The 24,849-nt window shown below is 41.2% G+C and overlaps 2 long non-coding RNA genes across 2 annotated transcripts in view; both read right to left on the bottom strand.

The window, feature by feature from the left end:
* The window catches only part of LOC117948164, a 15,327-nt gene extending 14,771 nt beyond the window's left edge, over nucleotides 1-556 (bottom strand). Inside the window, exons 1-2 of the long non-coding RNA XR_004657394.1 lie at nucleotides 543-556; nucleotides 112-116 (exon numbers count right to left, since the gene is read on the bottom strand). This is a non-coding gene — a long non-coding RNA (uncharacterized LOC117948164). The remainder of the gene's footprint in view (nucleotides 1-111; nucleotides 117-542) is intronic.
* LOC117948163 overlaps nucleotides 1-24,849 on the bottom strand; it is a 79,776-nt gene that overhangs the window by 40,984 nt on the left and 13,943 nt on the right. The window lies entirely within an intron of this gene.

Consider the following 24,849-nt stretch of genomic DNA (forward strand, 5'->3'; position numbering starts at 1 on the left):
GGGTTATCTGAGATCCCCCTGTTTAATACAACCCCACTCACTGCTATTGTCTTTCCCTCAGACTAATGAAAATAATGGTTATGAATGTTTTTGGTACACTTTGATTGTCACATCAACTGTTTTTATTGCTGTCGTTATGGTTAAACATCGCACTGTTAATTCTGTTAATTAAAAAGCTGATTGCGTTTGCCAGTCTGTGATCTCCATTTGGTGAGTCCATATGGTAGAGATTGCTTGTTGTAAATTTCAATGAAGCCTTATCACAGCGTTGCTATGTATAATCAAGCAGTACAAGTGCTTGAATTGCCTAGTAACCCCCCCCCCCCCAATCATCCTCCCTTCCAACAACTTCACTCAAACTATCATTTCCCTTTAAATGACTTTTGTTGGAAATCATTACAGAGATTACAGGGTTGTGGTTTGTTAGCAAAGCAAGCACATTTAAATGCACAAAGTACAGTACACAACGTCTGATTCAGATTAAAAAAAATAATAATAACGATGTCCAATTTGAAGTGACATTTCCAGTCTTAGATGACCACTCTGAATGAAAAAGTAATTTAGTGAAGATGGGAACGGAAAAACATTTCATGAAGGGAGCTACACTTAAAAGCAATGTGGTGTATTTTCACGCACCGAAAGGCAATAAAGAAGAAGTAGAGCAAGCTTGGTAGCGTTTAGAAAAGTACTACTCTGACACATACAGTAATACAACTTCAAATACATGCATGTACTGTATGCATGTATCCTGTGTACCTAACAGTTGTTCAGAGCTTACAGGCGATGACCTACTTCAGCTGGGTTTTTGTTTGTTGTTTACTTTGGTGAATAGTCTCCCAGTCCACTCCTGTCTGAACACAGACTGGGTCGATCCCTAAAGGAAAGATTAGATTTGTTTTTGGGTGTCAAGATGTAAATGCTAAGTTCAATATGAAAAGGACAGCACAGGGACCACAAAAAATCAGCTGAAGCCAGAAAACGAGTGCAACATCTTTGTGAAATTGCTACAAATTTGAAATCAAACTTGACATTAAAGCACACGTCTTTTTTTTTTTTTTAACCAGATCAGGTATAGAACTGGGACCCTGCTGTCAGCTGGATCAAAGCCTTGTTTCCTGTATGTGTCCTTAGAGCAGGTGTGTACACACAGACATGGGACCTTGGCGGCTGTACTGGGCACTACTACAACACTAAGACTGGAATTAAAATACCAGGAACTAGGCTGTCATCCCATGTATTTGGAGGCCAGCCAAAAGCTAAATTCTAAACTTAAAAAGATGTCAGTACCACATCCCCTGCTACCATACAACACCCAACCTCAGGGCTCACCTCACAGCTGTCCATATTGCCATCCCCCCCCCGCCCCCCCCACACACAAACACACACACACACACACACACACTTAAATCTGACTACATGCATCTCTTTTCTAAACAGAGCAGTTCTCATGATTCATGGAGCAGCATAAAACACACCATTCTGGGTGAGCATCATAACTCTTGCCATTGCAGGTCTTTGAATTCTTGACGGAGCTTTTGCTAAATGATGTTCTCATGCGTGCGGAATGTCAGTGTTTACAGAAGAGACAGGGAGAGAGTGCACTCCCGGACACGTCTGCCCCCATCAAGCTCGCTCCGGAGTGGACGTCTATCAGTTCAGAAGTCAGCGACTCGCGCGAGTCATCCATTCCTCATTTTCATTCCCTCTGACAGGCCCGGACTCTGTCTCGTCTCTGCAGTATTTACAGCGCTGGAATCTGTTTATGTCACACAAATGTAAATGTTTATACTTGATGAACGCCGGCTGAGTTTTTACAGTCCGAAAAAGATGTGTACAGTGTCGAATGTGCGGGGGATAGTTTAGCTCCATTTGCTGTCATCATTTGGAATGTGAGATCCGTCTCAGACACTGGCTATTGGTTTTTAAAGTGTGCTGCCAGGTTTACATGCTTAATAGTGGGTCTGTTTGGAGCGCCAAGCCCAGCAGCATCCTTGTTAGGCTCTCATTTGCAAATGCCAGCTGATGTGGAATAAATTAAGTGGTTTATAGTTTTTTTTATTTATTTCACACATGAACAACTTTCTTAAAAGCATGTTTTACTGAAATTAAAATAAAACTTAGTGGTAGGTACTAGAGCCTGACCGATAAAGGATTTTTAAGGCCAATACCGATACAAATATTTGGTTATTTAAAAATCCAATATGCCGAAATATCGGCAGATATACTATTTATAAAAAAAAAAAAAAGCGTAACAAAACATTAACAGATTAGTTATTTGTAGTTATTTATGAGTTCTCAATAAAATAAAATGATAATAATTTGTTTTATTGTCACAACAGAACAGAGGAACATCTAAATACATATTAAAGTTCATATCAATAAAATGTACAAAAACTTGATATGAAACTTCAAGTCCTTTGAACAAAAACACAATAACAAAAAAAGGGATCATTGTTGCCAACAGGAACGTTGTAGAGCGTCCTCTGGTGGACAGACTATGCAACGCCATCACCAACAGGGACGTTGTAGAGCGTCCTCTGGTGGACAGACTATGCAACGCCATCACTAACAGGGACGTTGTAGAGCGTCCTCTGGTGGACAGACTATGCAACGCCATCACTAACAGGGACGTTGTAGAGCTTTTTCTGGTTGACAGACTATGCAACGCCATCACTAACAGTTCTAAGTTCATTTATCAGAATCATTTATTTGTCATAAATGATTCTGATAAATGAATACTTAAAAAATGAAAAGAAATCTGCCATTATAACTGCCGATACCGATAAATCGGGAAATGCCTAATATTGGCCGATAATATCGGCCCGCCGATATATCGGTCGGGCTCTAGTAGTTACACACTACGTTAACGGTTAAGTTATCCATAAAGGCGCATAATGGGCGTAACGGTGAACTAGATACAGTATTAGTACTCAGTATTAGTACTGGTTGATATTTTGGTGAAAGAGAAGAGGGGCATTAACAACTTTAGGCAGAGCACTGCACTCTTAATTTGTTAAAGCCATTGTCCTGAGCTCTTTTCAGTAGGCGAGCTATTTATCATTTAGGCGGCCATTATTTTTAATGAGTCTGTTATCATTCATTTTAGGGCATCCCACCTTTCCTTGACACGGATAGTATTTCCTTTTATATAGGACATAGGATTTATGTCTCCTTCACCTCTCTCTCTCTCTCTCCCTTGGCTGGGAGCTGTCAGCCGGATGGCACTGTGGGAAGGTGGAACACCGCACCCCACCACCCAGCACACCGGGGGCCACGGGGCTCATAGAAAACACACTATCACCGGCCTAGAGCAGGGCGATATGGAGAAAAATCTAATATCTCCATATCTTTGACCAAAGTTTTTCCTGCATAAAAGAATTTTTGGCACCCCCGAAAGAGGTTTTATCCAGCCCCAAAGTAGTTAATATCTATCAATAACGAAATATCTATCACTCTATCTAAAATCACTAGCATCAAAATGATATGAATTGAAAATGAAAATAACATTTAAATTCCTCTCGTAATGTGTTTAATTTACCAAACAACAAGCAGAACATAAATTGAGTATGAGAGCTAATCTTAGTTTATCTCCAGAGTCAGGCCGTACCGGACTCTCCTGGGGATTTATTTAAATACAAATACAATTTTGTAACCAACTTAGTTAATTTGGGTTTTACTAACTCCAGCATTATATACATGTGTTTATTGGGGGGGGAAATCAATACAGCAGAGTATTGCGATATTTTCCATGGTAATACTATATCAATACACAGACGCCAAGTATCGATCTTTTATTACATATGTGTTGGTCGGTTTGTCTGCTGGATAATCCAGTGACCAACCAATGACAAAGTGACCTAGTGGGGGACATCATTTGAAACAGGGAAATATTTAAAGTTGGAAATAAGGTAATAATTTGCAATATATTGCAAAATATTGCAATATACAGCAAAATATTGCAAAATATTGCAATATGTTTAAAAATTGCCGATGTTTATTTAAGTGTGAGAAATAACAGTTAAATACATAGATTTCTGTCAAACAAGGTAACACAGACTCCTGCCCCCCCCCCCCCCCCCCCCCCCCCCCCCCCCCCCCCCCCCCCCAAGGCCAATTTGAAGCCAGGAAACTGTTTTTACATTGATGCCGATATTGCAGCGATACTGTAGTGTTAACTATTGGTGCTTTCACAAAACATTACCACACTGACAATTTTGATAAATAATCATCAATAATGTGGATATTTTTAATAAATGTGTATAGTCAAATAATAAAACTGCTAGAACAGTGTGGATATTACATCACTTTAGTGTAATGCTGCCTTTAAAACCAGGAAAAGACAACACGTGTCATATCACAATATCAAAAATTTAAGACAATATCTATTCTCATATATCGATATCCATATAATATCGATAAATTGCCAAGCCATAATGTGTCTTTGTTAAATCCCTTACACAACACAACACGGACCAACAATGTTTTGCTCTTGCTACATTTACACAAGGTGTCACCTGGTACTTTAGCAGAGGACATGACACCTTTTTTACAGCTTTGTAACAAACTTTGAATAATTGGTTACAGATTCAACTATTATTATTTTGTATCAGTGTGACAAAATACAAGTGTGTAGTTTGGGATATTAAAATCTCTGGAAGCTGAGAAACAATAACGCTACACTGTGAAGAGATCGCTCTGCCGACTGACTCTAAATATAAGTCATCTTTTAGGATTGGGACACTATCTGAGAGCTTTTCAGCTTTTATCACATGTGCCAACTGAAGGCTCTTATATTTGTTTGTGTAGTTTTTAGGATATTGATTTTACCACTTGGGTCTACTGTTAATGAATACAAAAATACATTTTTTTTAAAAGAGAAAAGAAATACAGTTGTAATATTGTGTCACACTAACACCCACTGAATAATGCAGTGAATAGAAAAAAAAATGAATAAGTGACTGAAATAATTATTTTTTTCCCAGAACATCTTGAACAGCAACATGAACCAGTCTCTGTACCATTGTACCAGTGAGTCTAAGTGGGTGTTCAAAGCCAAAACAGCCCTGCGTTTAAAAAAATGAGGATGTGGTAGTGTCGTTGGGGGTGTTGTTTTAGGTACAAGGCAATGAAATAGGATCCACAAAGTCCAGCTGGAGTAACAGATCACAAGTGTTTATGCCAAAACACTATACAGTGGCTTATAATACATAGAAACAGGATCTGGAAAGTTATCACAGTGGCAATGATTTCATTTTTTGCATCACAATATTCCAGAGCCAATCAGTAGAAATAGACCATTGCATTACAAAATGATCTACCAGGAACTTGAGCTGGCATATTTGATAGACCATTGTAGTGCCTTAACCCTCTGAGCCCTAAGGCCATTTTCACAGTTCATTGTCCGTCTGGATTTATTTTATAATAACTTGTAAAACATCAACCCTGTTGTCTACAGCCAAGATATGAACATCATTTTTTTCAGGACAAACTGTGTTAGTAGAATATTTGGGTTGCAGTGAGGTCACTTGAATGTTAAAAATGGTTGTAGGACCTTAAAGACAAATAAATAAAATGGAACATGAATCTTCCAGATATGTATTGATATCACAGACAGATAAGTAAAATCTCTAAAACACTTCTCATATGTCTTGGGAGTCACACTGTGAAGAAATAATAATTATAACTGATACAGTTGACAAAATTCATACATTTTCTTCAAAGAAAGTCCAGACGCTTTTCCCCTCATGACATTTACTTATTCATGACATTTACTTATGCCAATAATAAACATAATAATGACGTATGTATTGATATTACACCCACAGCAATGCTATACAAGCATTTGTGTGTCTAAAACAGTTCTCCTATATGCAAAAATAAACATAATAAACATAACTCTTATAAAGCACATACTATTTACATTTCTTCAAAAAAGGCCAAACTATATGCCAAATCTCAAACCACTGGGGCCATTTCCTCCATAAAACGGTAGATTACAATCTTGTTCCGCTATAGCATCTTTGATCGCATACTAGACTAGAGTGACCATAGTGTGACTGGGAAGATTGGGCATACTGCTTCCTTTTCTTCCGTAAACACAGAGCAGACACGGAGCAGCAGGAGCTAGCGGCAGAAATGAGCAAAAACGCGATGAATTATGGACATAAAGTGGATACATTTTGGATGTAACGATTTGGATTTAATGCTCAACGACCCTGAAAAAGGCTGGAAGTTCCAGGCTGGATAGAAAATCACCTGTAGAGGCTATAAAAACCCGGAAGAGACTTCCGTAACCGCTAACTCATTAGCTTTTAGCTGCAACTTTTGGTAAGATTCTATCTTTTATGGTTATTAAATGATTAAACTGTGATTCAGAGGTGCTGTTTAGGCTCGTAAGCGAGTCTCTCGGGTTCCGAGGGTTAACGGATGACGTCACATTGCGTTAAAGAAACATTTTGGTTAAACTGTTTTATATTACATTACGTTTTATTTATCGCTGGAATGTTGATCTGAACACAATCTAATATTCCCCGTTTTTAAAACTATTATTTTAATAACACTAAAGTTTTGGTTCAAATAGTAAAGCAGAACCAGAAGCTTATGTACATTGCTAATTTTGACACTATGACACAGTGATGTACTCTTTACTTATCCCACTTTTGGTTAACGCTTTTATTAATTTTAGATAGTAAACCTGTAGAATGTAACAGGTCAAAGAATCCCACACAGACACGAGCCATGAAACGAAAACTAGAAAAAGTAACACCATGGATGTATTATAAGACCTGGACGCAATGTTATTAGGGCAGCCCCATTCATTCCTATGAGAGTTGCTCAGTGGTGCATCCCCCAAAAACGTTCCAAAGGTTTACTTCCGTGATATTTATCCCACTGGATTTGCGCAGAAGTGTTGGTCCATAGACTTTACATTGTGGTTTTCAAATCCCTCCTGGCCCGAGGGATGTTATTTTTAAATATAAAAAGTCCATAGATTTGAAATTCGGAATAGAAAGAGTTGTAACAGAGCTGTCTTGGCAGCAGTATTACACACACATCTATTTTACAATGGTGGCCTACGGTAAAAAATCCTTTCTGAGTGGCAGAGGTATTTTGCATTGCAATACCGTCTGTGCCCACTGGACGAAATCAGCGGAAAGGCTGAGCTCTTTCTGTTGGGGCCCAAGTAGCCTATATCCAGGACGTTCCACTTCCTGGATTTCTCCGTTCATGCTGGATATCCCACTTTTTAGCCAGATGTCCATTACCTTCCACTTCTTTGTGGTTTAAACTTCGGTGGATTTATGAGGCCTATGGTTACCCAGACAGCTAGCTAGACTATCTGTCCAAAGTTTTCTATTGGACGACTAAAGTTAATTTTGAACGTGTGCACGTTCCACTAAAAACAAGTTCCTACCTGAGCCTGTTCTGTAGAGACACTGTGCCTCCACTCGCCGTCCAACACGATTGATGTGGGTTTAAAGAAATGCCAATAAACCAGAGCACGTCTTTCTCCCATTACAGAATGCTGTGTGGACTAGCCAGACCCTCTTCCACACCGCGGTGGAGGAAGGTCTGGCAAAGGGAGACTAGGGCCAGAGTAGTCTTGTCTTGAGCGGCACTAAGCACAGGACGGAGCAACGGTCCATCCATCTTCAGCCGCTTATCCGGTATCGGGTCGCGGGGGGCAGCAGCTCCACTAGTGAACTCCCCATCACGGATGTCTGCATAAAACAGCCTCGGGAAGAGACTTGTTTTCATTGGACCAAAGTGAACGTCCAAAAGGAGTTTTGGTTGTGCGAGAGAAAAGTCAGACTGAACAGATAGTCTGGCTCGCTGTCTGGATTTACCCTGCAGAGATCTGAGGAGCAGTTAACCATAGTCCTCAGAAATCCACCAGAGGTTAAAATGCCAACACAAAGGAAGCCTAAGGCAACGGATATCTGGCCTAAATGAGTGAAATCTGGCCAAATTTCAATCAGAAACGTAGCAATCCCAGAACATCGTGAATATAGACAAGTGCCTGAGTAACACACGTTAAACCTGCTGCTGTTAATTCCCTTGCCTATAGGTGGCGACCTGCAAGTCTGCAGATGGTGCTGCGGTTCTACAACGAGATAATATTAGATAACCTGCCTTCAGGTGCTTCACATTATTACACAACACCATCCAAGGTGCTCTCAAAAAGAAGTCAACCTTGTCCAACTTTCAGAGCAGCGGAGCTCTACATCAGTGTCTACAGCAGCATGTGAGTGTTTACATGACTGCTCTAATTAGGAAATATCTCACTGAACCTGCTGAGTAGAGCCCGACCGATATATCCGGGGGCCAATATTAGGCATTTCCCAATTTATCGGTATAAGCATTTATGATGGCCGATTGTTTTTTAAATTTAATTTTCATTAATCAAAAGCATTTATAATAATGGCAAATAAATGGCGCTCTACAACGTCCCTGTTGGCAACACTCTAGTTATTTTTTTGTTTATGTGTTTTTGTTCAAAGGACTTCATAAGTTTCATATCTTAAGTTTGTATTTTTAATCATTTTATTTATCAGAACTTTCATATATTTTGATGTTCCTCAGTTCTGTTGTGACAATAAAACAACTTGTCATATTATTTTAGTGAGAACTCATAAATAACTACAAATTACTAAGGTTTGGGAAATCTGTTTATGTTTTTGTACCGCGTTTCTGTTTTGTTTTTTAATATATCGGCAGAACATATATTAAAAAATAACCAAATATTTGTATCAGTGTCGGCCTTAAAAATCCTTTATCGGTCAGGCTCTACTGCTTAGTGCTTTAGTCAGAATTGGTACTTCATAGATGTGTCACTGCATTGCAGTTTGTCCACATATGTATGCATACATGTATGCATGTCTTGGTCATAGTAGCATAATACATGTGTTTGTACTGGTAGTCTACTAAATGTTGGGCTATGACGCCTGTTCCCTGAAGTGTGATTTAGGCCATATGTAGAGCTGGCAACACACTGTAATGGCAGGTAAAAGAATGTTCTCTTGGCATCTTGCTCACTCTCACAAATGCACGTACACACACACACACACACACACACACACACAACATTGGCTCACATTTGCTTGCTTACAGAAATGACCCGACAGGTTTTGCGCAGCAAGATGTTTTCTGCTCTACTACACTTTCGGGTGGTGGTATCAGGATGTCCACTCAGTGCCAACACTGCCTCAGTTCCTTACAACATCATATGCCGCTACTAACTTATATCGATCTATCTGTATCTAGGTCTGAACAGACTTCATCTTTGCAATTCCACATTAGGAAACATGTCTTAATCTAGCGCAGGATGCTAACAGCGAACGCCCGAGATGTGAAGTGGTGTAAATAAACAGACTGTTTCTCTAGATAGGCAAAGCGCCCTTCATTGAAAGTTATTGCCAGGCAGCCGGGGTAATACATCACCGCTTTTGTGAGGACAATGCTACGAAGCCGAATCCAAGTACAGATGCATCATAGTTGCACAGTGAGCATTTTGTTACAAATAATGTTGTCATCAATTTTCATCTTTTGTTTAAACATATTAGTCTTTTGGACAAGATAGGTCATATTTCAGCAGGTTGATAAATTTTCTCCCCTCTCCTCTTCACAGAATGTGCACTTAATTAATTACACAACCTTTAATTGGACAGATTATTCCTAATGGTGGTACAGTGCTAAATGTACAAACTCTGAGAGGGCTCACGAGTAATTATTTTAGTGCCACTTCCTCGGCTAGCTGTAATCAATATATTTCAAATAATTAGTATTTTTTATAGGGTCAGGTGCAGATACTCTAAAATAGACAAATTACATTTACATTTGTGTATTGGATTTTTTTGTTGTTGCAGCTGATCCCTCATCTACTGCATCATTTCCATGTGCTGAGGCTGAGGAACAGTGTTAAGGGGCGTTTGATCGCCCCTTGATATTTTACGATATATGCTGGTATTACCTCCTGTTTAATTACCTCGGTAATGTGCATTGATGTACATGATGGATTTTTACGGAAGCCCACTCCTTAACTATCGGATGCGGCGACATGAATGATCATCACTGCCGCAGTGGTCTTAAGAGATAAATTAATAATTGTGATGAAGGAAGTGGAAATACAATCAGCAAATGCGTCTGCGGTCAAAGGAAGAAGACAAAGCGGACATGCTTACAGTACACGCTGTCATCGACGGATCATTTCAGACCATTTAAAGATGTACACTTTTGCTTGGTGACGTGAGCCATTCAGGCAAAAGAACATTATGTCAAAGTACACAAACAATCTCAATTTCCGTCTGTGAGCATTCCTACGCTGCACTACTGCAGAGGTGGGACAATCTAGACAGGAAAAAAAGGGGAATGATGGCGCTGTTAAAACTTCACAGCTTGACTTGGAGATAAGGAGAGAGTGGTTGAACTAATAGCTGAGGCCTGGTTAGAGGGTGCCTGGGCCTCAAAGTCATATAATTCAAAGCATGTATGTCAGCCTTGTGCTCATTACCATGACTGATCATACTGTCTACCAGTATCCTGCCCGCCTGGCACCCAGGACCTGCAGGTGGTACTTTATCTAACGCCCGTGTCGATTTTTCACAGACTTTTTCCACTGCTAAGCAGTCCAAAATCACAGCTTGGCAAGTAACAAAGGGCAAAAAAACATTGTACTCGAATGAATAGTTGAACAACAGCATACAGCTTCTGTTTGTCCGAGGTAAAGACAAACTACAAAAACAATGCTGTTTTACTGCGTTATATCAGTTATGTTCTTTCATTGTTTAAGGCTGTTCTTCAGTGGTAGGGACAATATAATACCACCAAATGTATCTCATGGTTAATTTTGCGGCGAGTAGCCGAATGCCACAACACCATTCTATTTTGACAAACCCTGATTTCATATATCTAAGTGCTCAAACGCCCCAGAATCATGAGTCACCGACCATCATTCTTCCCTCTCCGGCATCGATGGATCCTTCTTTCTTTTTTGTTGTTGTGTGTGTTCCCCTCATTTTCCCCCCTCCGTCTCTTGTCCTTCTCTTTTATTGCTTTGTACAGCAAAGCACCATTACTGATCCCTTCCAAAGCACAAACTAAAAATCTATCCCGTTGTCATTTGCTGCACCGTGCCATCTATCATCGGGGGTGCTTGGCAGCGTCTCCATACGAGAGAGGAGGTGCTGGAACAGGAGGCAGAGTCAAGGACTTTCACGCGCAACAAAAAACTTGTCACAATTATTTATGGCTCTTGCTGGGACACATAATAGGACACATCAAACTGCTGTTTTTTTGTGTGATGAGCGCCCTCACATCGCTGGCTCCCTTGTCGAAGTGGGTCACAGGCATCTCTTGCCTTACACATACAATTTCCAAGACAATGGCGGAGCACTTGGGGAAGTGACAGTGACAAATACTGGAGCCCCCACGGAAAGCTGGGCAGGCTGTTACATGAGTGATTGCGCCAATAATCATGCGGAGTCGTCACGTGTCTGTGGAGCAGGAGGGAGATGGGCAGCAGGGGTGGCAGGGGGTGGGAAGAGAGAGGGGGGGAGAGAAAGAAGGAGGGAGTATATGAGTGTGTGTGAATAAGACAGGGAGGAGCTGGGGAAGCAGCAGGCCTGTGTAGAGAAGTGGCTAACAGGTCCTGGCAAATCATTTTTTATTTCCTTATCATCCATCTCCCACTTCCTCCCCTCAGATGAGTTGCTGCTAAATGACTGTCACTTTGGACGGTGCTGTGATATGTTCTGCTGTAGCACTCGTAATTGGGAAGGGGTCACCAGTGCCTGTTTCTTCACGTGACCTTTCTTAAACTTGGCTGCCCAGGGAATTGGGCAGAGCCTCAGATTAAATTACTTCTCCAGCGCCTCAGCCCTTCACCTTAAGTGCTGGCACTTGGCTCCAGTTCATGGGAAAGATGCCCCTTGTTCTCGCTTCAGCGCTCCAGGCACCAAGCACAGACTTGCCCGGTTTGCCAGCCGGAGCTAACAGGAGAGAGAGCGTCGGCCTGTGCAGTAGATGTATGGCTGAAATGATGTATGGCTTTAAATTGCATAGCCTGCAGATACATTTCTAGATAAGCAGGGGTAAAAAAAAATCTAAATTGATTTTGTTTTGCAATGATTTTTAAAATTGATTCTTTTTCCTAGAATCTATCTTTCGTTTTTTTTTAATCAATGATTCACTTAAATATTTTTTTTATGTGTCAACACTGGCGGCGACAACATCATGTCAGTTTCCACCAAAAAAAAGCGAAAACAAAAAACGCAGAAAATCCACATTATGTTCTTCTTTTCAAATGAAACAAATGTCAGACTGACTGACTGACATGTGACGTGCATTCTTCTTAGAAAACAATTACTTTAGATATGTTATCTCTAGGAGTGGATTTTTTTTACTTTTGGTTTTGTTAAAGAAGGAAAAGAAAATTGCAATACTCAAAACTATCAAATCACAATACTTCTAATATGAAAATCTCGCTACAACTAGAATCTGTACCCATGTATTGTGACAGAATGGAATCGGGACAAAAGCATATCGCCCCAGCTCTAATAAGCAGTCACCACATTCAAATTAAATTAGGGCTGAAACGATTACCTCAAATTATTTGATAACTAAAAATACTCAATGCAATATGATTTGCCTTGAAACGTCGTAATATTATATATTATATTATTTTTTTACATTAATAATATTAATGTATACTTTATTACTCTGTTATTGCACACATTACACACACATGCTCAGTACCTATACATGCACTAAATGGAGAGATGTCAGAGTGTGGGGGGGCTGCCCACGGAAAAGGGTTTGGTGCCTTGCTCAAGATCACCTTGGCAGTGCCCAGAAGGTGAAGTGGCACCTCTCCAGCTACCAGTCCACCACCATACTTTGGTCCGTATGAACCAGCAACCCTCCGATTCCCAACCCAAGTCCCTATGGACTGAGCTACTGCCCCCCCCGAGCAAAGGGCAGCCGCTCGGAGTCTAACCCTGCCGCCCTGCTGCAGGACTCGGCCAACGTGGGGCAAACGCTCTTACTGGGTGAGCTAGAGGCCGCCCCCAGAAAACATCAAGTCTGAGAATCCATTCCATGAAAAGGACCCAACAAGAGTAAATCACAGAGTCGTATGGACGACTAAACTACACCAAACACAACAGCTACCAAAAACAAAGTGATGACTACAATCTGATCGAAAGAGACGACTTGTTGACTATCCCTTGGGAAAAACAGCTGATTGCTGCGCACCATTTTCTCTCACTGTCTCTTCACGGAGAATTAGCTGATCAACAATCTAGCATAAGTGTAACACAGCTGTGAGACATTGTAATCAAATATATAGAAAACAGGTTAAGTATAACTAATATTTACATTTAGGCCTATATCCAGATCCGTCTCAGGTGGAAACTTTGAAAATTAAGTTGCACAACTCAGGCTTATGTTTAATGTGTGCTTTAGTTTTGGTTGTTATTGCATTTCAGAAAAAGTTTTCTTTAAATCAATGTAATATGGCACTTAATGTTTTGTTTTGTTTCGAGAGATGATGTAGTAAGGAATGTAGGCAATGAAAATTTAGCTTTTTCCAAAAATTACAACAAACTATTGTATATAATTGCTCTTCAGTCAAAATGAAGTATTCCTTATCCGATTACTCAATTAATCGATGGAACAATCGGTAGCAATTTAATAGCTGATGCCCTAAACTGGATCATATTTGAGTACTTCATGGTGGGATGTCCACAGCGAAACTGCCATAACTATTGGATTTGTTTTTGGCCAGATGATATAGGATGTAGAATAATGTGCAGGCTAAAGTCATTTCTCTGTTTCTTTTATTAGTTTCCACTGTAGGTAAACAACAACAGAGAGTTAAATGTGTAATCATCATCTGGCTGTCAGCAGTACACCCCCGCCCCCTCCCTCCCGTCACCACTTAAAAAATGGCACATTGACCTGACACAGCAATGTGAAGAGAGAGGCAGCCATTCACTGCTCTGTTAGATATGATATAATGAGACGCCAGCGCTCTGAAAAGACTGACAGAAGAAAAAACGCCACCCAATTGTTCTCCAAACATTGTGGGCACGTCTAAATAAAAATGTCACATTTTGGCTCGCTATCATGCAAATTAATGGCATATCTGGCTGTAAAATAGACATTATGTGAAATCAAATCATCTCTGAAGACATAAAAAAGCTCTGATCAAGTGTTCGTCCTCCCCTTTGAGAGCCTTCAACGGCACGACTACCTCCTCAATTACTTTGGGTGTCAACAGACAGCTATCTGCAATGAGGGCATGTTTTCCTACATAATGACAACTGATAGCTGGTGTCAGGCAGGTTACGCTTTTCAATTTGTGTCTAGCAATAATAACAATTACAGCTCATGCAAGTCCTCATTACCTTACAGTATGAATTCATTTTGATGTGCATATTTCCCAAAACACTCATCTCCACGCCCGTCATGTAAGACAGACAGCAGGTAGGACAACAGAGTATGGGCAAACAAAATGGAAAGACTTTATTTGGTTGACCTCTGCTGTAAGAGAATGAGTTCAGCCAGACCAGCCTCTTCTTCGCTTTGACTACTCGTGAAATTGATTTGCAGTGAGGGAAAAAAGTATTTGATCCCCTGCTAATTGTGTATGTTGGTCCACTGACAAAGAAATGATCAGTCTATAATTTTAATGGGAGATTTATTTGAACAGTGAGAGACAGAATAACAACAAGAAAATCCAGAAAAACACATGCCCAAAATGTTATAAATAAATCTGCATTTTAATGAGGGGAATAAGTGTTTGACCCCCTCTCAGTCAGAAAGATTTCTGGCTCCCAGGTGTCTTTTATAAAGGTAACAAGCTGAAATTAGGAGCACACTCTCAAAGGAAGTGCTCCTAATCTCAGCTTGTTACCTGCATAAAAGACACCTGTCCACAGAAGCAATCCATCCTATTCCAAACTCTCCACCATGGCCAAGACCAAAGAGCTCTTCAAGGATGTCAGGGACAAGATTGTAGACCTACATAAGTCTGGACTGGCCTACAAGACCATTGCCAAGCAGCTTGGTGAGAAGGTGACAACAGTTGGTGTGATTATTCCCAAATGGAAGAAACACAAAAGAACTGTCAATCTCCCTCGGCCTCGGGACAAAATCTCTCCTGAGATGTGTGCAAACCTAGTGCAAACCTGGTGGAAACTACAAGAAACATCTGACCTCTGTGATTGACCAACTAGGAGTCAAATACATATTTCCCTCATTAAAATGCAAATCAATTTATAACACTTTCAACATGCGTTTTTCTGGATTTTTTTGTTGTTATTCTGTTTCTTACTGTCAAAAAAACTCTACCATTAAAATTACAGACCTGCTCTTTATGCAAAGTGCAATGAGATAACTGTTGTTGTTATTTTGCGCTATATTAATAAAACTGAATTGAATTGAATCATTTCTTTGTCTCAGTGGGCAAATATACAAAATCAGGAGGTGATCAAATCCTTTTTTACCCTCACTGTAGATTCACAGGGCACATCCTCAACTTTTTGCTAATTTTGTCAGGTTCTCATTTAGTGGAGAAGATCTTATTGGTTCATCTAACCATAGGGTCCCATTGATAGCCCTCACCCCACAGCGCTGTGGAGAAGGGTCTGGCTACACCTCACATAAAAAAAGAAGCACTCTGGGTTGTTTGCATTTCTTTAAACCAATCACAATTGTCTTGGGCAGCGCTAAACTCCGGTCTTAGTGACGTTGCGTGAGCTATTTAACCCTCCTGTTGTCTTCGGATCAAATCTTACCCCATTTAAAAAAGTTTCTATATCTGAAATCTTTCAAACAAATTGTCCATGAAAGTAACGTGGATGGTTCCCAACAACGCTCCTTACAAGTTAAATAGATAATCTGTTCACTACTTTCATTGAATTTGGGTTTTTTTTGTGATGATTTGTCAACCATCTAAAGTTGTCATTAAAGTCATTTTCTGTCAATTGACTAATCACTCGAAAAATTGTTCAAGCATTATGCTACCACCAGATCAAATTATTTCAGCAATTTCTGTCTTCTGTCTCAGTTTTGAATATTTATCCAATTTTGGATAAATAAAGCAACTTGTGGTGTTTTGTTTCTGATTTCAACTACAAAAGCATTTCACCTTAGCCTTTCTCAGAAACTAATTTGAACCATTTGTGACAGATGACCATGAGATAACGCTGTACTGCTGTGTTGGTGAACCAGTGAGGTTAATGTTAAAGGTTCGTTTTGAGATTAAAATGTGAAGTGTTTACAACAGCTCATTTAGCTACTCAAACATTGCAAATAAAAATTCATCAAAATCTGAATCTGAAGTGTAAAGATCTGCATAAATGTACAATTTGTAGTAGACCCACTATATTGACACCAACAACACAACAAGTGTTGTCAGGTAAACTGGTATTTAACTACAATTTGTCATTGCAAAGACATGACCCGTCCTCTGGAAGACAAAGCCAGACCACCGGCACGCCGTGGATTGTTGCCGACAGCGGGAGGCAACGAAGGCGGAGAGAGAGAAAGCAGAAGCATGGCAGGATGCCAGTAGGGCCTGCTAGCCCGGCATAGCACACTACCACACAGACCTCCACTGCACATGTAATGGATGGGCTGCAAGTTAGTATAGCAACGAACAACTGCACACGAAACTGCTGCGTGATGATTTTGAATTCAAACGGTTTCTTTACAATGTCGGAGTTAAAAACGCATCTTGTTGTCACATAAGGGCCCTGATCATGTTGCACAGAAATTGTAATGGCATTTTGTATCTGCTAAAAGGCACAAAGGCTCTCTTTAAAACATGCACCCACAAATTCCATTTTAGCTAACTGGGAGCTCTGGCTATTAGCTGCAGCAACTCCAGATTTTGGTTGTTTTATTCCTATCGAAAGTACTCGTAGATAAATAGTGATCAAGATACAGGTAAAATCTGTCCGGAGTTCTCCTTTGACCATTACTAACCAGGAAACTCATCCAGCCCTTTGTGACAAAGAAATGTTGCTATATTGCTGCTTTATTCAGACTTTGGGTGGCCCAGTAAAGATTCATTAAATTACTTGAAGAATTATATAGGTGGCTGTTGGTGCCCTTATGAAGGTAGCCTAAATAAAATGTGTTAGTAAACTGTAAGTCTAGTCTCACTCTGAGCCTACGCAGTAAATAAAAAAGTGGGTGGCTGTGGCTCAGGTGGTAGAGTAGTCGTAGGAAGGTCGGTGGTTTGATCCTTGCAGTCTCATGTTTGAAGTGTCATGGGCAAGACACTGAACCCCGAAATGCTCCCAATGCTGCACCATTGGAGTGTCCATGTGTGTGAGTGTGTATCTGATGAGCAGGTAACACCTTGTACGGCAACCTCGGCCACAGTGTATGAATGTGTGTAAATGGTTCCTTTACTGTGTAAAAGCACTGTAACGGCATATTCCCATTATATGGTACCTGCTTGACTCGACCGTGGTGGCCCGTCCTCTATGTTCTTTTGCAGATTCAGTACTGCTTCTTGTGTGAGGCGAGTGTGCCTGGTCGTCATTGAGTCATCGCAGGAAACTGCTGTTTTTCATTCTCGGCATTTGGCTGTTGCCACAGCAAGAAGACTAATATAGTTTCAAAAGAATAAACCGCTGGCTAAGCTATTTAAACATGCCAGGTTTGTTCAGGACAACCCCCGTCCTTCGCTAACAATGATGACGCAGTGATTAGAGACAATTCTCTCCGACCAATCAGTAGTCTGCAGATTTTCACAACACATTTTTGTATCGCCTCAGCTCACTTGGAAACTCGACGGAGGCAATACTAAAAAAAGTACCTGTAAGCAGGTACCAGAGACTTGTTGAGTTGAGTTGGGCTGGCAATGGAAAAACGCCATAACAATCCATGTACATTACATTCTAGATAGACAAACTCTTTTGGTCTCAACTTTTTGGTCATCATTATGGGGAGTGCTGCCAACTCCCCCATACTACTTGAAAATAGAAGCATAGAAGCGTTCTAAACTGGAAGACCAGCTTTAAAATTGGGTCATTAAAGCAGCAGCACATCCGTTAACAGTAAAAGATGGTTGATTTGAGGGTCATTGCTTCTGTTACTGAGCTGCAGCCTATAATTTTCTCGGCCTGGCATCCAGCCTCGTAAGTTGGTGCCCTCAGTTTGGAGACTGGCTTGGCATATACAACAAAGACAAACATTTCTGGGCTTCGTTTAGTGCTCCGTAGTACAAGGCCCACCCCCTCTCGGATGCTTTTTTTCTATGACATGAGCTATGGTATTGTCTATTTGACAGGAATATCCTTTCAAGAGAAAAATAAACCTGTTCAGCAGGTTTCTATATTTCTCTACTTCTAAGCTCTTCTACTCTCAAAAACTGCCATTCCAAGAGATACCGTGTTCCATTTTACTAGAAAGGTCCCGATCACATTTCTTTGGTCGTAATCCTGACCCGAGTCCTTTAATTTCAGCTATCTGCCAAAACCGAGTCCGATCTTATACTTATAGTTACCTAAATGTTGATGTATGTATCTGACATATGAAAATAACAACCGTTGCCTAAATCTGACAGTCTTTATCCTTCACAAGCTACTTCACCCACAAAATATGCGACTGAATGTGACTCCTGAAATTGACCTGCCGCCAACAGCTAGAGACATGAAGAAACACTCCATTGGAGATTTTGGAAATACGAAACGATTGTGCAGCGGTGTTACAGAGTGGAGGTTCTACCTCAAAAGCAATCAGTACAGATTGATTTTTGCGACTCCGTGTACTTTGCCAGCCTGATCATCAGAACTCAACAGTTATAACACCATTGCCCCCAAAATTATTTTTCACATCCACACATTATTCTCACTCACAGGTTGGCTGTCATGAAGGAGAGCAGCGCTGCAAGATTAGCAGGCTCCGCTAAACAAAACACTAAAGCTACCATGTTAACTATCTCGTTGAATGTGCTCGCATGCTTTAGCACTAAACACAAAATACAGCTGAGGCTGTGGGGAATGTCATTCGATTTGCTAGTTGTTTGGTCATGAATAAAAGTATTGGACATGTTTTGACCTGATGATGGTGCTAGACAGAGCTGCACAATATGGTAACAAATATGTGATAACGTTGTCTAATGTTGCAATAACAATATTACTTAGTATTCAGTTCTGCATTTTTGCAGCTTTAAGTATTCTGGTAAATGGCAATAATATTGGTCCAAAATATATGTAAAATTGCATCTTTTTAAATTTAAAAATTTACCATTTTCTTGAGGGTGGACCCCAAAACCCCCACGCCAAATACATGCACCTAAGTCTTCCACAAACCTAGGGAAAACACTGAAATGTTTGTAAAAATTTTATGGCAATCCAACTGCTGTTTAGAAAATTCTCTCACAACCATAGATGGTTTGAAGGCGATAAGACGTAAAAGTTAGGGGGTCATCAAAGTTCTGTACAAATTTCCATGGAAATCAATCCAATAGTCATTGACTTGGGATGCGTTCCTACGTCCCAGTGTATTGTTCAAATATAAATAAAATAAAAATATTTGCTCACAAAAAAAAATCCAATAGTCGTTATCTCAGTCAGTACCGACCAACAGCCCAACCTAAAAGGTGCACCAAGTGGAGACCCTTCAAAAGCAAGCCTTTATGTACCTGCTTGTGGAACTCTAGTCATCCCTGAAACAGGTATATGACTTTTTGTTGGCCTTTCTGCTCAACATGAACTGGCCGATACTGGGGCCATGAACCCGAGGTGTTAGTAGGGTGCACAGTGCTGTAATTTGGTTCTGCTCCATCAGTTTTATGATCAGTGTCAGACCAGAGCATGATTAAGTAAAAGACGATAGAGGCTCTGTAACAGAGTGCTCTAACACATCTTTTCAACGGCATTGGAAAGCCTGAAGGATTTCTTCAGACCATATATAGTTGTGTCCCATACCTGTATTGTGTGACTGGGGGACGGTGCCAATGGTGCAACAGGTCCTCAAAAATGCTCAACAACATACTGTTCTAATAATAGATGTTTTCAGGGAAGATAATCTAAAATTATTAGGGCTTTTTAAGTCAGTATTAAACTGCTTTAAGTGGTGTTTGGGGGATTTAACATATTCCTCCAGCGTTCCTTTCCTACTTCTGGTTGACATGCTCTAGCAGAGGGATTGCATTGCAGTGGCATCCGTGTGTGCCTGCTCCTTTTTAAACACCATCCATGTGTGGCCGAAGCTGCACTTGACAATGACGCAGAGTGATGCCCCCTCAAAAGCAGAGAGAGAGGGGATCTGTGATGAATCACGTCCCATGGAAGGAAAATGTGTTAAATAGTACTTGGACACTGCAGCATGATAATTTTCTATCACAGCAGCCTATAAGTATCTGACAAGCTCTATGCTGACTCTGCAGTCTATTACAAAATGGCAGACGTGCCCTTTTATCTCGGTACATGTTTCACAGCAATTGGACAATCAGCCACTGCAGTGAAAATCCATAGTATTGATCGGCCTGTATCTTCTCTATAATTCTCCAGTAGAGAAATCCCTGATGACAAATTATATCTGCACCAGTTTTTGATTGGTGCTTTGATGTAAGTGATCTCCAAGGGCAGACTGAAGGAACTGGTTGAGGCTTTATTAACTGAGTCTAACCTGGCTCTTCCTCGTCTCGCACCTGCCCAAAGCCAGACCTGCTGTCAGACAGTCAGACTGCAGGCGGGCCAGTGAGAACTGCTTCAGCGATTCGGAATTTACAGCTGCACGTGCAGGCCACCTAACATCATCATCATAGAGGGAAATGCAGGCGGGCTTGTTGGGAGAGATAGCTGGCTGTGAAGGTGACTGTCTGCCTCCTGTGTCTAGACTTAAAGAACACACACACACAAGCCAGCACAAGCGTGGCACAATAAATCTTGAATCAGATATCGCCAAACTTTTCCCTGTTTATTTCTACATCAGGGCAAAGTCATTGCAGTATTCCATTACAATTTACAACATGTATACTGCTTTTTTAACAGGTCTAACGTGAGATAGTCGCTGCCTTTATTATGCCTTTCTAAAATGTGCAGCAGTGTTAAGTTTCAATTCCAAGTCAATGTAAGTGGTCATTTCATTCAAGCAGGTCGTTTACGGCGTTTCCCCTGCATCTGCCGTAATGGTGCTGCGACAGTGGAGCTAGCCATTTTCTCCAATCTGCTGTTTATGAATGTAAAGCAGAGAGGTGGAAAAGGCAGCGCAAGGCAAATATAAAAGTGATAGCGTTATCTATTGATTCTAAACAAACACACATGCTCTTTCTCACTCCCTCTACTTTCGGCTCTTGATGTGTATAACAAGCCATATCATTATGCACTATGTACTTCTGCCTATTTCCCTTCAGTTGATAACCCTGACCACAATGCACTGCTCAACACACTGGAGTGCACACATCAAGAAGCCTCTTCTAATCCTGCCGGGGTACTTAAGCAAGCATCAAAATTGGCGCAGAACTTTTCCGAAATCCACTGTCATAAATCCGATGATTGTTGAAAGGGGAAAGGGGAGAGAGAAAGCCCTTTATTGGAGAGTCGGGTGTGTGTGTGTGTGTGTGTGTGTGTGTGCATGAGAGGGGGCTGGATAATGTTGGACATAATCCAGCCTCTGACAGAGGAGGAGGGGGAGCCGGCATCGTTTACAGAGAGGCATATGCTTCCCTCCCTTCACACAGACATGAACTACAGCAAAGCAACATTTTACCAGCCAGTCGGAGGAGGATAATCTTTCCCCTCGCAGCACAATGCAGGAGATTACATGGAGAACATGTCAGTCTGCACTGGATTTGCTAGACACTAGATCTCTTGTCCCTATCGATTTGCAGGCTTCTCATTCATGTTTTCACACGGGTCTCACAGGCCAAAAGCATATGGTTGGGGAAGCAGCCTTTCTTTTCCTCGCTGCTCTCTCACCCTCTTTGTGTGATTGGGTGCTTCTGTGTGTGTGTGTGTGTGTGTGTGTGTGTGTGTGTGTGTGTTTGTGTGTGTATGCGAGCAGCAGCATTTGCACATACATGATCACAGCAGTGTCAATGTAACACCTGCTCCCGGGAAATGCGTTTTGTAATCACAGGACAAGTTAACCTCGACACCGCAGACTGCAGATGTTGTAATCCCTGGTGCTATTCTGTCGCTGTTGATTTGCTTCGGCGCAAGCACAATCATCGCCCTCATTTTAGGGGTTATAGTTTCCCCTAAAGCTTTGCATTATTAATCAATTATTACATCACACGCCCCAACACAAATAACAAAAGCTGCTATGGTTTACACACGGCTGGGCCCAGGTGGTTAGGACTCCCTCTATCGTGAACGGGGTTCTTCCTTCTGTGTTTTTTCCATGATGCATCACAGCAATTTATCTGACGGAAGCTGAGCTTCATATCTGTTGGGTAAAGCGTCCCAAGGAAGCATAGCTCCTTGGTTTACTGCACACGTGTGCCTAAACACCTACACCGTTTTGACAAGTTAGCAAACCGTCCTTTGACGTGGTTGCCCGTAAACTGCTTGTTCCATAATGAAACTATAAAAACAAAGTAGACTGTAGAGCTTAAAGCAAACTCCTGAAGCAAGTTAATTATATTGTCCTTCACTTACTTTTAAAAGTCTAAAATATTACCATGAAGACTGGCATACCGTTTAATATAATGGAAATGTCGAAAACGTGTTCTAGAAGTTAGGGGTGTTGAAATGAATCATTGCATTGATGCATTGCAATGCGGACCTAGACAATTGTGCACCGATGCAGTGACAGACCATAATCGATTATTGCCTTGTTGATTTTCCGGTTGTTGCTTTTTTTTGTTTTTACCTTCTGTCTGTTGTCTGCGGTGTTCAGACTCTGCCACGTTCAGGAAGTGTCTTTCTTAAGAACAGATACAATAAATGGGGAATGTGTTGATGAAAACCATGTGTAGCAATATGTAATAATATTGAGGAGGTGACACATCGTGATATCTAATTGGAAGTGAGGATTCCCACCCCTGCTAGCTGAGAACTTTTTAGACAGCGTAAAGTGGCAAAGAAAGTCTTAGGTGAGCCTCTTTGTCCTGAATGACAAAAGCCCTCCATATTTTATGCAACTTTGAAGGGGCAGATTAAGGCCCACAGCAGCAGACTTTGACAGAGGAGTCCAGTGGACTCCCAATGCCCATTTTAAGGAGCAAAAAACAAGAAGTCCTCACTCATGCGTTTCTTACTGATCAATATGCTAACTCGGGGAATGCTAAAATCGAGGAGGATGTTTGACAAAGATGGATAGATTTGCACCGTCCGTGAAATGTCACTGATTCAGTGGAGGATGTCACCTCAGGATCGCTTGGCTGTGTGATAAGCCTGACACATCAGCTTGGGGTGGAAAGTGGCGTAGCGCCACTCTCCCGCTCCCTCATCCTGTCAGAGCAGACGGATGACAACGACCACCACTGCTGCAGGTCCGGTGGGACCCAGGTAAAAAAATGAACACAATTAAAAAATGGATGAGTTGCAATCTGTGAAGAGAAGTCAATGTGTGAGGTTTCGGGTGGTTAGCGACTGAGTGGTCACAGAAAAATAAAATCATTAATTTCAAGTGAGGGTTGTCCATCTAGATTTGATAGAAACACTGAGCTGCAGAAACTGTTCCTGTTATTCTTTGATTAGTTTTATATCTAAGCACTTGTGTTTATTTGCAAAAAGTGATTTCAGCTTGTTAAAATGCTGAATGTAGCCACCTGACACAGTGCCTTAGGTCCACATCCACTGTGATAAATTGAGATTGACATACATCACTTTCATTTTCAGCACATCAGACACTCCTTGCCAGAGATTTCACTGATAATAGGGACAGAGCTCAGTCATTTTCCATAGATAATGTAATTGCCATAGTGAATGAAGCCATAAAGATGGCAATAAAGGTTTTAATTTTACTGCCGTCTTCCAGAATTTGACCCTTTGTGGTGCCGATATTTCTTTATGCCCCGAGGCAGGCGCTCTGAGATTCTTCTCTCTATTAGTTCAAGATCAGAGGTCTGTCCAACAACAAAAAGCACTGACAGGCAGGCTTCTTTGGCATACGTTGGGCCTATCTATTGGACCATGGGGAAGGTGAGAGAGCGAGAGCTTTCTAGCTTACTATTTTCCACATCACTCTGACAGAAAGGCTCGTCTCGGGAGACTTTGGGCCAGTTTGTGTGGTCAAAACAAAAGAGTCACACAAGGGGGAAAACAGCAATCACCAGAGTGGTACTTTAGGCTGACCCCATAGCTTGACCTACTGTCAAATTCCCCACCTTGTTCCATTCTGACGCTCCCTTTTGGCTGATTTTGACTGATTGGTTTGGTTTTGGTTTTCCTTTTGTTGTTCCTCAGCCCCAGCCTCCTCCTCCTTTCCACTTCTCGGCAGCGGGGATCATATCTCATATCGTATCCCGATGACTCTGATTGTAATCCCGTTGCTTTCTGAAGGAAAAACACCAGAAGCTGACAGAAGACAAAGCACCATCCACCCACAGGATCCCGGGGAAACTAATAGCCCAGGTCAAAATCTGTCCTTTTATTTATAATCCTCAACAGCATGAAATATGAAGGGGCAGATTGAGATGCATAACTTCATCCCCTTTTTTGAAGCAGGAAGCCCTCAGACACCAAAAATGATGAAACGCTTTGGCTGAGAGGTAAACTATTAATAGACTCCTCCACCTGAAACTGTCACAGTGATCCCTGCTCTACAGCCCCGCATCCACACCAGGAGCACCTTTCAGGGACCTGTGAAGGGCTGCTGAGAAGGACTATCACATATGCTGAGGTGCACACAGCCCGTACTGTGCAGAAGGCAGGCCTATCC

The sequence above is a fragment of the Etheostoma cragini genome, chromosome 7 (genome assembly GCF_013103735.1).
Source record: "Etheostoma cragini isolate CJK2018 chromosome 7, CSU_Ecrag_1.0, whole genome shotgun sequence".
NCBI lineage: Eukaryota > Metazoa > Chordata > Actinopteri > Perciformes > Percidae > Etheostoma > Etheostoma cragini.